Here is a 12,363-nt window from a genome sequence, read left to right on the forward strand (position 1 = left end):
GATCTGGCCCTCCCTTGGCCTCCTCCCCACCCCACACCAAATGTGCACACAACAATCCAGCTTCCTTATCTGCCTAGACTCAGATTTGGCACCCTGGGGCTTGAAAGGCTGAGAGAGTAACTGATATTCCATCCAGATGTCCTTAAGGGCCTCCAGCTGTGGACCACAGGACATTGTTCCTTCCAAGGTGCCGGCCCCAACTTCCACCTGCATGAAGGTGTGAGGCCCTGCTTGGATGGGAATGAGAGAGGCTATACTGGAAGGCAGAGGGTCCTATGAGAGTGACAGACTTGGCTAGAAGGATCCCAGAAGAGGAAAGAATACAAGAGGACACAGAAGGTGGAGGCTCTCACCTTTGAAGGGGGATTTCCCTAGACAAGACAGGGTCTTTAACTCACTTGACGAGTGGATGATGACTGGATGGTTGGAAGGATGGATAGCAGGAATGGATGGTGGTCCATTCAAGGATTTATTGACTGCTTCCTCAGATTCTGTGCAGTGAATCAGATCCAGCCTCCATCCCTAAGATGCTCACAATACATAGGCGGTAACATCACAGTTATAATTCAACTTGGGCATGGACCTGGAAAGATGGAAGGGGTTGTGGCTACATGCCCAAGACAAGAGTTCTCAGTGAGGTTCAGGCATCACTCCTCTGGGGTCTGAGATGCTCCGAGCATGTCATGGCCCACCTTGCGACCAAATTCAAAGTGATCGAATATCTTGGCTGGTGTTAAGTTTATGCCTTCTTAAATTGAATTTCAGTATGGTTAAGATATAGGGCATAAAAGTTCATGAAAAACATGGAAAAAAATAAAAATTCAGAAAACTGTATCTCTTAATGTGGTCTGTGTGTGTGTGAATTGAAACCTTGGAAGGGGACTGACTCTCTATAGTCTTTTATTTAATATAATCCATGTGAGGATTGTTACACACAGTACTCATGTAAGAAGACTTCGGTTCAGGGAGGTTAAGTAACTCATGAAAGGTCACACAGACAAAGCGGCTGGGATCTGGTGCCATAGCTCTGACTTGAAAGTCGGCAGATCTCTCTTATCTCACATGAATCTTAAGATTTATATCAGCAGAAGGACCCCTGGATACACCTCCTGGAACTCCAGACCCCATGGAAAAAGAGATTGCAAGTCTCAAGTCTAAACAAAGACCTGGAAACAGTAGAGACTGGGGTCAGTTCAGCGGAGACATAGTCACTGTTTAGCGCGAGGGAGGGAAGGAGCAGGGGACGAGACTAGGAAGATCAGGCCAGTTCTTGGGGCTTTGAACAGCATACCTAGAGCTTCTCATACTCCCCAGTATTCGTTGGAGATGTTTACAAACCATTGAAATGCAAAAGAAGCTTGGAATGGGGGGTGTGAGATTTGAATTACGTGAATTGAGTTTCTGCTGTTTCTGTCAACAGAATTTCTGACAAGGATGTAAACTATCAGCTAACATTAATTGACTACTTTACTTTGTGCCAGGGGCTGTTCTAAGAACTTTGCATGAGTCAATTGATCCTCGCAACACCCCCGTGAGATGGGTACTGTTATGAACCCGCTTTACGTACGAGCAAGTCGAGGCAGGAGTTGTGTACCTCGGACAAACGACATGTCAGCTGGATCCCAGTTTTTACATTCATAATATGGAGAGCTGAGCTAGACAAAATAGCTCATGTGAACATGGCCAACACACAGTTGGTGTGTGAGAAATGTCTGTCGTTGAGTCTCAGTCTGATGTGAGTAAATACATGACAAGACCAATGTTTTCTGACTCCAGACTCTCCGGTTCCTCAGTCACCCCACCTCCCATCCCAAGGGCCGAGCACATAGTAGGTGAGCATTCAATGTCTGTGAAAGGGCTGATAAAATCTTTGTGAATTCCGGGGTCTGCTTTGGACTGGCTGCCTGCCTGCACCTCGCCCGTAGAAGGGAGGGGGGTGGCCTTTTTTTGAGCTGGGAAGTTCCCTCCTGTAGACACCACTCTCCTGACTCATGGTGGCCTGATCTCAAAGAGGAGAGATTGCAGGGAGCCTCAGGGGAAGGGTGGCAGGGATCCCCTGACAAAGTGATGCTTCCCTTTATGCCGATGTCAGCCCGTGGGCAGGGTGGATCCCCAGCTCTCTGGGCGGTGTGTGCAAGACTGTGTCGGCTTGCCTGAGAGCCACGTGTGGATGGGGAGCGCATGCGCCTCCCACCGCTGGGTGTATGTGCAGCCTGTGATTGTCTTAGTGTGAACAAATCGATCTTCGTGCCCAGTTCACTCCTGCGAGTGGATTATCTGGTCCTTCACTTGGCTACAGAAACTCATGTTCTGCAACGTCCGGCTGGGAAGTTCTGACGTGGGAGTCAGACAGGGAGTATCCTGCTCTGTGCTCTTTGCAGAGAGGTCTGTCCTCTGGCACCCCTCCCTGCCAAGGATTTCTGCAGAACTGGTGACAGGGTCCTTAGGATAATGACATCTGGCCTTGCATGGTCCTTGGAGGGAGAAAAGGGGTGGATGAGGCCAGTGCTTGAAAGGTAGTACTCCGGAGCACAGAGGATAAAGAGAAAGGGTGCCGTTAGGCAGAGGAGCAAGCCAGTGGGGTTTCCCTGCATTCTGTCCCTCACATGGCACCCAGTGGCATGGTGGTGCAGTGGGAGGTCATGGCGTCACACGCCCTTGGGGATTGCTGCAAGACCTGTGGATTTGCACGGGGTCCGGTAGGTGCAGAGCTGACCAGGGAGGGGTCCTATTGCACCGGAGCAGGGAGGTGGTATGGAATTATTTTTAGTCATCTTGCTAGCTGAGAACACAGCACCTGGAATCAGCCAGCCAGGCTCTCAGCCCCTGTCCCCGGCAAGCCTGTGGAACGACATATTCTAGGCCACCTTGGGGTGGGAGGTCTTCTCCAGAAAGCCCAGCTCACCCTGACCTGTCAGACCTGCCAGTCCCTCCTCCCAACCCTTCTTGGAACCTCCCAGCTGGAGTCTGTTTGCACAGCTGGGGTGAGGGTAGAGCATGGGTGGGGAGAGGCTGCCCTCTGGGTCCCGAGGCTCTGGCCAAATATCTTATGCCAACTGGAAGTAGCCCAGAGTGCTCAAAAGTGCCCTGCAGATCTATGAATGGGACACAGGGTTTTGGGGCTGTGACTTTCCAGCCACCTCATCCCCAGCAAGCCTCAGGGCTCTGTGGGTTTCCATCTCCTTACCCATAGCTGGAGAAATAATATACATAGCAGTCTTGGGGGGAACTAAAGCTGCCCCATACACAGAAGCGGCCAGCCTAATGCCCGACACGCAGTGGGGGCTGCAAAGGTCAGTTCCCTTCAGTTTCTTCTGTGCCTTTTCCTTGGTTTTGCACTCTGCAGAGTCATTCATTCATTCATTATTCTGATATCGATACACGGAGTGTCATTGGCAGCAGGCACTGTGGACGCCAGTGAATCAAGTGCGCCCTGGCCCTCCAACAGCTTACGGCCTCACAGCAGCGGGCACAGACAGACATAGACAATGCCACACAGAGAGTGGGAACAGGGACAGCTTCGGAGAAGGTGTATTCCCTGTGCCTACCCTAAAGTTTCTTCAGCTGACATTCCTTGTTTTCTTTCTTTCTTCATTTCTTTTTTTTTAATTTGAGAAAGAGAGAGAGAGTAAGAGCTGGGGAGAGGGGCAGAGGGAGAGAGAGAGACAATCCCAAGCAGGCTCCACACTCAGTGCAGAGCCTGACACAGGGCTCGATCCTCCCACCCTGGGATCATGACCTCAGCCGAAATCAAGAGTTGGACGTTCAACCAACTGAGCCACCAGGCGCCCCTCAGCTGACAGTCCTTAGTGGTCAGATGGCCTCCTGCTGCCTGAGCAGGGGGGAGCTTTCATTCGTCCTCCACGCACCTCCTCCTCCAGAATGCCATCCCGGCCTCCACGTGATCTCTCGTAAGCCACTGTACTAAGTAAGCACTTTACCGTCCGGTCCTTGAAACGATGCCGGGAGATGGGTAACATTATCACCCCAGTTTACAGATAAGGCACTGGGACTTAGAGAAGTCAGTGAACAATGGCAGGATGTCATCTGAATTCAACTCTGTCTGAGTCCAGGGTTCAAGCCCTTCCCACAAAGCTAACTGCCTCTTCCTTAGGCCTTCCGTCTACCTTGGCTGCCCTCAGCCCCTCTGAGAGCAATTATCACCTGGGTCTTTATTATTTGTTTACTAAACCGGTGTCTCCACCGGCCTAGAAAAATGCCTCAGGAGTTCGACCGTATCTGATCCCCGTCCGTGAGCATGGTCTGGCACAGAATAGGCATCAGTGAATGTGTTGTGAAGGAACCAGTTCAGAGGCACAGCAAGCCTGTCTCCCCCACTTAATCGGGCAGTCTGTGTTTGGAACAGTTGCCCTTCTCTCTGGATTCTGCCCTGGCAGCGTGACACCCACCCTGTTGGCCCAGGTCTCTCCCTTCCTCCTTTCCTCCTGGTCCCAGGTGCTCTGGAGCCAACAGGATGTGACAGCGCAGGATGTGTGGTGGCCACAAATGTCCAGCCAAGCTGGCCAACCCAGGAGGTGAGGCCATGAGCTCCTGACTCACGCTGAGGTGAGGACGAAGGCCAAGGGAGGGAGACATGCCTGATGAGAAGTCACACCTCATAAACCCAGTGAAACCCAGGAAAGCTTTGGAAAGGAGCTTAAGGAATTTAGGGTTGGGACCAAGCCCTCAGAGAATGGGTGCAAAAAGCAGGAGGCAGATCTGGCTGATTTGTCAGACATGGATCCATCTGTTGTTGGCGTCTAAATGGCGGCTTCTCTTCCCTGTCAGAGCCCGGCTACCCGTGGCCCATTTGCTTGAGTCCCAGCGGGCCTTGAGGTCATGGGAGCCTGGGAAGGAGCTCACTCAGGGGAATGACCGACAGATCGTCAGGGGAGTCGACTTTGGGTGGGAGCTTGGTTCTCTGACAGACCAGATGCAGCTGAGACCCCGGCGTGGGGGGGGGGGGGTGGGGACCAACCCCAGTGATGGATGCTCTGAGACCTTCTTGTCTGCCTCAGCTCCATCTCCCCTGCTCACCCTCCAACTTCGATCCTACCTCCTCGCCCTCCTCTTGGTCACTGGCCATGTTGCTGGGGGCAGAAGAGCCAGCAGATTCATCAGGCAGGGGCCACGTGAGGCAACTCAGCTCTGGCGCCCCTGTCACTCCAACATGACATAGCGGCATCTGGAGTGGTGCCCAGGGGGTGGTGCTAAAGAAGGAAGCCTCTGGGACCAGAGGATCTGGCCTCATGCTCTGGTGCCTCCACTCACCGCTCTGTGACCTTGGGCGAGCCACTTGACTTCTCAGAGCCTCAGTGTCCTCCTCTGTAAAATGGGGATAATAGAATCCCCCACGCCTAACTCATAGGTGGCCAAGAGGATCGAAGGGAAAGAGGGCTTCAGGTTGCTGTCGATGGACATTACCATCATTGTTAACCACACAGCAGGCTGGTGGCAGAATCCAGCTCCAACCCAGGTCTCCTGACTCCCAGATGTGTGTTCTCACTCCGTCCTATCCCCTCGTATTGACCAAGCCTAGGTTTTAGCCTGGTCTGGAGGCTGAGGGATAGATTTGATGACCTCAATTCTATCAGCCCCTCTGGGTCTGCCCGATTCAGCTCCAGGGACTGGGAGCACGTAAGACTTGAGCCATTGCCATGTTTAACTAATTCAGTGAGTGATCAGTGAACGTGGCCGACTAAAACTGTACGTACCAGTGGATCCTTTAACAGATCGCTACAGGCTCAGTGTGAAGGGCATATGAGGGAGAGCATGCATACAGAAGCTCCAGCCCTTGAGGAATGTGCAAACTCTTTGGGGGAGGCACACCACTATAAGAGATATTAACTAAAAATATAGGACAGGGCATCCAAGATACCAGTTCTGGTCTGTTCCTAATAGTGCCTCCAGGGCCTGATGCACATTGTCAGCGTTCCATAAATACCCGTCAAATGAAGGAATAAAGAGCTGAATGGATGGCACAGACAGTCCCTGTATGTTACCCGTATGCTCCTCAAGATTTCTGTGTTCCCAGAAGGTTGGGAGAGAGTGTGGTCTAAGCGCTGACTGCTCAGCTGTCCCACAGTTGTTTGTCACGCTTTTCTGTCCCTGCTCGTGAGAGAGCTAACTCCCCCATGCCGTGCAAACTCTCAGTCCCACACATAAAACTTTGCCCTCTCCTTTTTCCATAAAAATGTAATTGCCCTGGGAATTTTGCCATGTTTTGTCACTTTACCGACGAGTTGAGGGTGTCTCAGGGGAGGATTACCAGGTTTGCCAACTTTTACAGGTCACCCCATAGAACTAACTCCCCACCGTCCAATCTCTGAGCTCCTGACCTGTGCCCCTCCCCAGCCTTGTGGAAAATGTGACCTAGAGGCTACCCCCTGCCCCCACCGCCCCTTCCTGCCCCGAATCCATGGCTTTTCTTGCAGGAAGAGGCTGCCAGCCTGCTTTCCCCTCTCCCAGAGAATTCCAAGTAATACAATATTCTCTATTTTCTTCCTTCCACATTAATCTCCCCAGGCCCCGTGAGTTCCCAGACAAGGTCCCAGAGGGGAATGAGTCAGGTTCAGACTCTGGGTAGAGAAGCCCCTTATAACACTGAGTACCATTTAGATTGCTTAGAGGTGCTGAGCTCCCTGTCACAGGAAGTGTGCTAGCAGAGTGAGGTCACAAAAGCTCCCTGGGGGTACAGATGTGCATTCTTGGGTATTTATTCAGTGTGGAGGTTGGAAAAGGTATGAAGCCAGAAAGCAAGAGACCTGGGTTTTCAGCCCCAGCTCTCTTACTGACTCTCAGTGTGAGCCTGGTCAAGTCCCCGCCTGGCTCTGTGCCTCAGTTTCTCCGCCTGCACAATGGGTGCGGATCCAAGGACAGGGAGGTCAGACCGAGTGCTCTGTTAGGATGCCACTGTGATTTTCTGGTGTCTCAAGAGTGGAAGGTGATTTGTTTTTTCTGCAATAGGAACTGAGTGTCAAGTTTGTGGGAGTTCAGAATGACTGGATCTTCTTATCTCTCTGGCTCCAGGCCCAGTTGGGGCTCTGTCTGGCTGCAGCGGAGAGGGAAGGGGCGCCCCAGACTCCCCTCTGGCCTGCGGAAAAAGGGAAGCAGGCTCTTGGCATCCTGCATGTGGCGGCCCAGCAGGCAGGGCCTGGTGTCCCCAGCCTGAAGACACGGGATGGCAGCAGTGCTGAGCAGTATGGCCTCTGCATGGGGTGGGGGGTGGGGAGCGTGCTTCTGCGTCTCCGCGCTGCCGGATGTCAGGGAGGACAACTCTGCTCTTGGGGTGGGACAGGGGACGGAGCCCACTCCTGTCTGTCTTCCGCTTGCTGGGCAGACTCCAGGGGAGGATCCGGGAAAGCGTGGCTCTCTCTGACCCTCATTGAGATTTGTCCAGATATTCCATAAATTTTCCCACCTAAGGTCTCCAGAGATCCCTTTAATTATTAGCAAACATATTTTGAGCAACCACCACACTCCAGGTTTTGTGCTGGGCACGGAGATGCTGCAGTGAATAGGGAAGAAATAGCCTTCGGCTCTGGCCCTACGGCATACCTGCTGTTGACCCCTGCCAGCTTCTAGGGCCACGGCCGGCTTGGAGGACACGTCCATTACCAGCAAGCTGGAGGGCCTGCAGCGTGGCCTGGTGGGTTAGGTCATCAGGCACGTTGAGCAGAAGGGATTCCACCTTGAGGCCATGAAGTTCCTTAGAGGAACCTGAAGCAGCCCTACATTAGCCTGTAAGACCATCCGCTATGCCTGGGGCTAGAAACAGACAGGAACTCAGGGCTGGTTGTGGCTACGGTCTGGGAAGGACTGAATGTAGTGAGACCGGGTCTGTGATGCCTGGGGAGAGCAATCCAGTGGGATCTAAGCTGGGCACCCATCAAGGAGACTTCTTCGTGTTGGAAGAACATCGTTCATAGCAGTGACTCAGTAAATAGTGCTGACAAAGGAATCAGCCTACATCTTAAGCCCGAAGAACTGGTGACTACAAGCCTTGTGCTTTTCACCAAAATTATGAATAATGGGACAAAGCAGCAGTCCCCTGTGGTACCACCTGATGTGTCCCTTGGCATAGCTCTCCGTTGCACAGATGCAAGATTGAAGCAATAGGATCAATCTTTCTTTTCTAATATCTATTTGCCAATAAGGCCTTTGGAGACTGAGAGAAAGAAAGAAAGAAAGAAAGAAAGAAAGAAAGAAAGAAAGGGAGGAGGAAGGAAGAAAGGGAGAAAGGATGGAAGAAAGAAAGAAAGAAAGAAAGAAAGAAAGAAAGAAAGAAAAGAAAGGAGGAAGGGAGGAAAAAAAGAGAAAGGATGGAAGAAGGACAGAGAAAGAGAAAGGAAAAGGAGGAAAAGGGGGTCCTATCTGCCATCCAAGTTCCAGCTATGTCACCACTTTCCAGGAAAGCCTTCCCAGACAGGCTAGGTTAGAGCCCTCCCTGTGGTCCCTGCTGTCACACCCCTTCTCACATTGGACTCTGAGTGTCTGCTCTCCACACTTCACCCCCCCAGGCCACCCTCAGACTGTAAGCTGTCTGGGTGGGGACTGGGAAGGGACAGTGCAGTGAAGTGGGGCAAGGGAAGTGAACTCGTGGTGAATGTTCGAGATCCTTAGCCCTGCATGCCAGGTCTTTTACCATCTGGGTTCCTCTCTTCGTCTCCCCCCGAATTCTCCAGTGTGAACAAGCTATACTCCCTCCGGCCTCCAAGCCTTTACAGGTACAGTGCCTTCCACCGTGGCTGTCCACACCCCCTTCGGGAAGTCCAGACGCCCTTCCAGTCCAGTGGACAGAGCCGGAGGACAGGAACACTGGGCAGTGAAGGCTCACTCAGGCTGCAGGGCTGACTGGTTGTTTCCAAGGGCTTTCGGTCTCCCAGATACTCCTTCAGTGATTCAAAGGATTGCCAGGAATAATAAAGGTTGCTGGGCCAAAGGAAAAGAAGGAAGGCTCAGGTCAATAAAGTGGATATTGTTTCCCTGGGTTATGGGGAACACTACTCCCTCTCTACTGCGAACATTCTCCCTGCTCCACCTCTGCTGGTTGTCCTAAAGCCCACCCTTCCTTCTACCCTCTCTCAACTCAGTGCCTTTCCCCTAAAACAGGTCCTGGAGTTCACTTGGGATCAATAGCATCTCTGCCTGAGGTCCAGAGTTCAAGTCCTCACACTTCATTCATTCATTCATTCACTCATCCATTCGTATCTTATTCCTTTCCAGCTGACCACTGGGGGTACAAGACGGGCAGTCACTGGAGAGAGATATAGAAACAGATAATTGCAGGCTCGTGCCACAGATGGGATCACAGGGGCTAAAGAAGAGGGGACAAGGGGGTCTTTCAGAAAATGTGGTATCTACACTTACACCTGAAGGATCGTAGGATTTGGCAGGCAAAGGAGCAGTGAGTGTCCTGTGCAAAGGAGCAGGTGTCCAGACACCGAGAACAGCAAATAAGGCCTGTAAGTCAGACAAGGACCTGGTTCCAGGTCCTCAGTGTAAATGGAGTGCAAAGTATCTAGAAGTAACAGTAGGGAGACTGGCTGGGACCATAGCACAAAGGGACTCAGGGAGTCAGGATAACAAATTCGGACTTTATCCAGAGGGCAAAAGAGAGCCACTGATAGGTCTTTGTCTCTCCGGCTGCGAGACAAAACTAACAACCCTTGCCTTTATTCTGCTGCGAGAACCGCATTCCAGTGCCTCCTCCATGATCTCATGGTGCGACCTTGGTCCTGTCCTTCTCTACCCCGTATACCCTCCCTCACTCCCAGGTCTCTTCATCTAGAACGTGAGGCATTCAGACGAGGTGATCTTTAAGTCTCTGCTAACTCTGAGATCTCTGAATCTAGAATATGCTGTCTGATTAGTTAATCGATTAAACAACATTTACTGAGCACAGATTTTGTGCCAGGCATTTTACAAGAAGATGGGGATCCCACTGCTGCCCTGCGGGAGCTCACAGTCCGCCGGGGAAGCAGATACATGAATCTATACATGTGACACAAAGCGGAATGAGCTCAGAGCTGTGGGAGCACGACAGAGCAGTGATTCATCCTCCCTCAGGGATCTGGGGGCGGCTTCAGAGAGGAGGCAGCAGATGATCTGGGCCTCGATGGATGTGCTGGAGGACAAGGATAGGGCCTGCTTTGTTCAGGAAGAATGAGTCACCTGGGGAGGGCTGGAGGTAGGAAATGAGGCCTGGAGATAGGTAGCCAGCAGGCCCCTGGAGCCCCGAATGCCAGCCTGAGGGTGTGCCCGCCCTCTGCAGGGCATGGGGAGCCCAGGAGAGTCCTGAGGAGGGGGTGAGCTCATTCCCTCTGTCTCTGGGGCACCGGACTGGCCTTTGTTTCATTGACTGAAGTATAATTCATGTGGTAAGACTAGAGGGGTGGTTCTAGAGCCCTGGCGGTAGCCCTGGCTGTGAGCCTGGTGACTGAAACATATGACCTTTACTGTTTTAACCTTGAAACAATCCCCCAAGATAGGAATGGTCATTCAGCTCTTCACAAGAGGAAACTGAGCCTTAGAGGGGGAAGCACCATGTGTCAGGCCACACAGTCAGAAGGTGGTGGAGCCAGGAGCACAGTCACTCCAGAGCTGTCCTCTTGCTTCTGGCCACGGCGCCACACGCAGCCCTGTGCTCAGAGCTGGGCACTTCCCACTACACCCGGCGTCTGTGTCTGAGCGCTGGCCTCTAGTGATGGTGGGGCGTGGAGGGCACCGAGTGCTGGAAGAGAGGGAAGGAAGTGCCCCCTATCTGTCCCGTCACTGGACACCCTCCAAGAATGGGCAGTGGCCTCCCTGCTGCCGTGGATGGGAATAAACTCTTGAACTCTCTGCAGAGATAAAAGGTGCTATCTCCTCCCAGCCCTGAGTGTCGGCAGATGGGACTCTCGGGCTAACCTCCTGAGGGAGAGCTGCCTGGGGAGGGTGAGGAGGCGGGCCTCTGAGATCCTACCCTCCTCCCTGGAGATGCCGCACCCCTTGCTTTCTAAGAGTTCATCTGCACACCCCTGACCGATAGAGCCGAGAGTATGAGAGAGCTGAGGCAGGAGTGGGTTCACGACCCAACTCAGCCCACTTTCCCAGAATGGGATGGTGAGCAAATTGCTTCTTAGAGCCTCAGCTTCTTCATCTGTAGAATGGGGGTGCTAATGTCTCCTAGGGGCCAAGTGAAGTTGACGTCTGATACACAGCGAGCCCTTTGCCGACGGACAAGCATTTCAAGGTAGTGATGAAATGGAGCCAGACTGCCTGGACTCAAAGGCCGAGCTCCGGCTTCTGTGACTTTGGGAAAGTTTGCAACAACTCGGTGTCTTGGTTTCCTCTTCTTTTTTTTTTTTTTTTTTTTATAAATTTTTTTTTTCAACGTTTATTTATTTTTGGGACAGAGAGAGACAGAGCATGAACGGGGGAGGGGCAGAGAGAGAGGGAGATACAGAATCGGAAACAGGCTCCAGGCTCTGAGCCATCAGCCCAGAGCCCGATGCGGGGCTCGAACTCACGGACCGCGAGATCGTGACCTGGCTGAAGTCGGACGCTCAACCGACTGCGCCACCCAGGCGCCCCTTGGTTTCCTCTTCTATAAAATGAGGCTTGTGAGGATGACACAGATTAGTCCGGACAGAGCGCCTCAGCCGTGCCTGGCACGGTGGCAGGTGCTGTGTCAGTAGCAGTTATTGATCATTAGTGCGACTCTCGAATTCACGTTCTGATGGCTGATCTGGGTGTCCCCAGCCTCCCCCTCCTGGTCCTTCCCTGCTCTGGGAGGCCCCAGTGTCCCTTGCTCTCTTTCACTTCTCGTGGGCAAACCTTGCTCCCACCCACATTCTCTCTCCCGTCTCATGAGGAAGGATGCTCAGTGGGTCCTTCCCCAGCGTGTGCGTGGAGGGATTTGGGGCTGGCCGGCACACACAGCCTTTCCGGCCTCGTTCAGACCAGTAGGGAACACCACTCTATCCCCTACCCACCTGCCCAGTGCTGGGGAACAGACCATCCTTTTCCTCATCCTACAGGCAAAATGCCACTGTAGTGACTCACAGACTCGGCATCCCAGAAAGTCGGGGCAGAAAGGAGACTCAGAGGGTACCCCACCTGCTCTATGCCCTCACTCATCCTCCCCGCCCTCAACAGAAGGCACCAGAACTCTGATACAAGCCTCAAGGCAGCTAGACTGATCTGTTTGACCCTGCTGCTGGGAAAAATGTCAATGGGCCACTAGGTCTGGAACTCCCAGGCCTGGGACAAGCCTGTGTGCCCCTCCACAGTCACAGCCGGGTGGACAGCCTCCGAGCCTCTGCTATTTGAGGGATGTTCTGATAACCTCTGATGGCTCCCCCCCTGCCTGCAAAGCCCCAC

At 52.8% G+C, this 12,363-nt stretch overlaps 1 pseudogene; it reads left to right on the forward strand.

The window, feature by feature from the left end:
• The first annotated feature begins 4,489 nt into the window (after window positions 1-4,489).
• On the forward strand, window positions 4,490-8,030 carry LOC147577997 (nucleoside diphosphate kinase B pseudogene; annotated as a pseudogene).
• The last annotated feature ends 4,333 nt before the right edge of the window (window positions 8,031-12,363 follow it).

The sequence above is a fragment of the Puma concolor genome, chromosome C1 (genome assembly GCF_028749965.1).
Source record: "Puma concolor isolate L17-30 chromosome C1, mPumCon1.1.hap2, whole genome shotgun sequence".
NCBI lineage: Eukaryota > Metazoa > Chordata > Mammalia > Carnivora > Felidae > Puma > Puma concolor.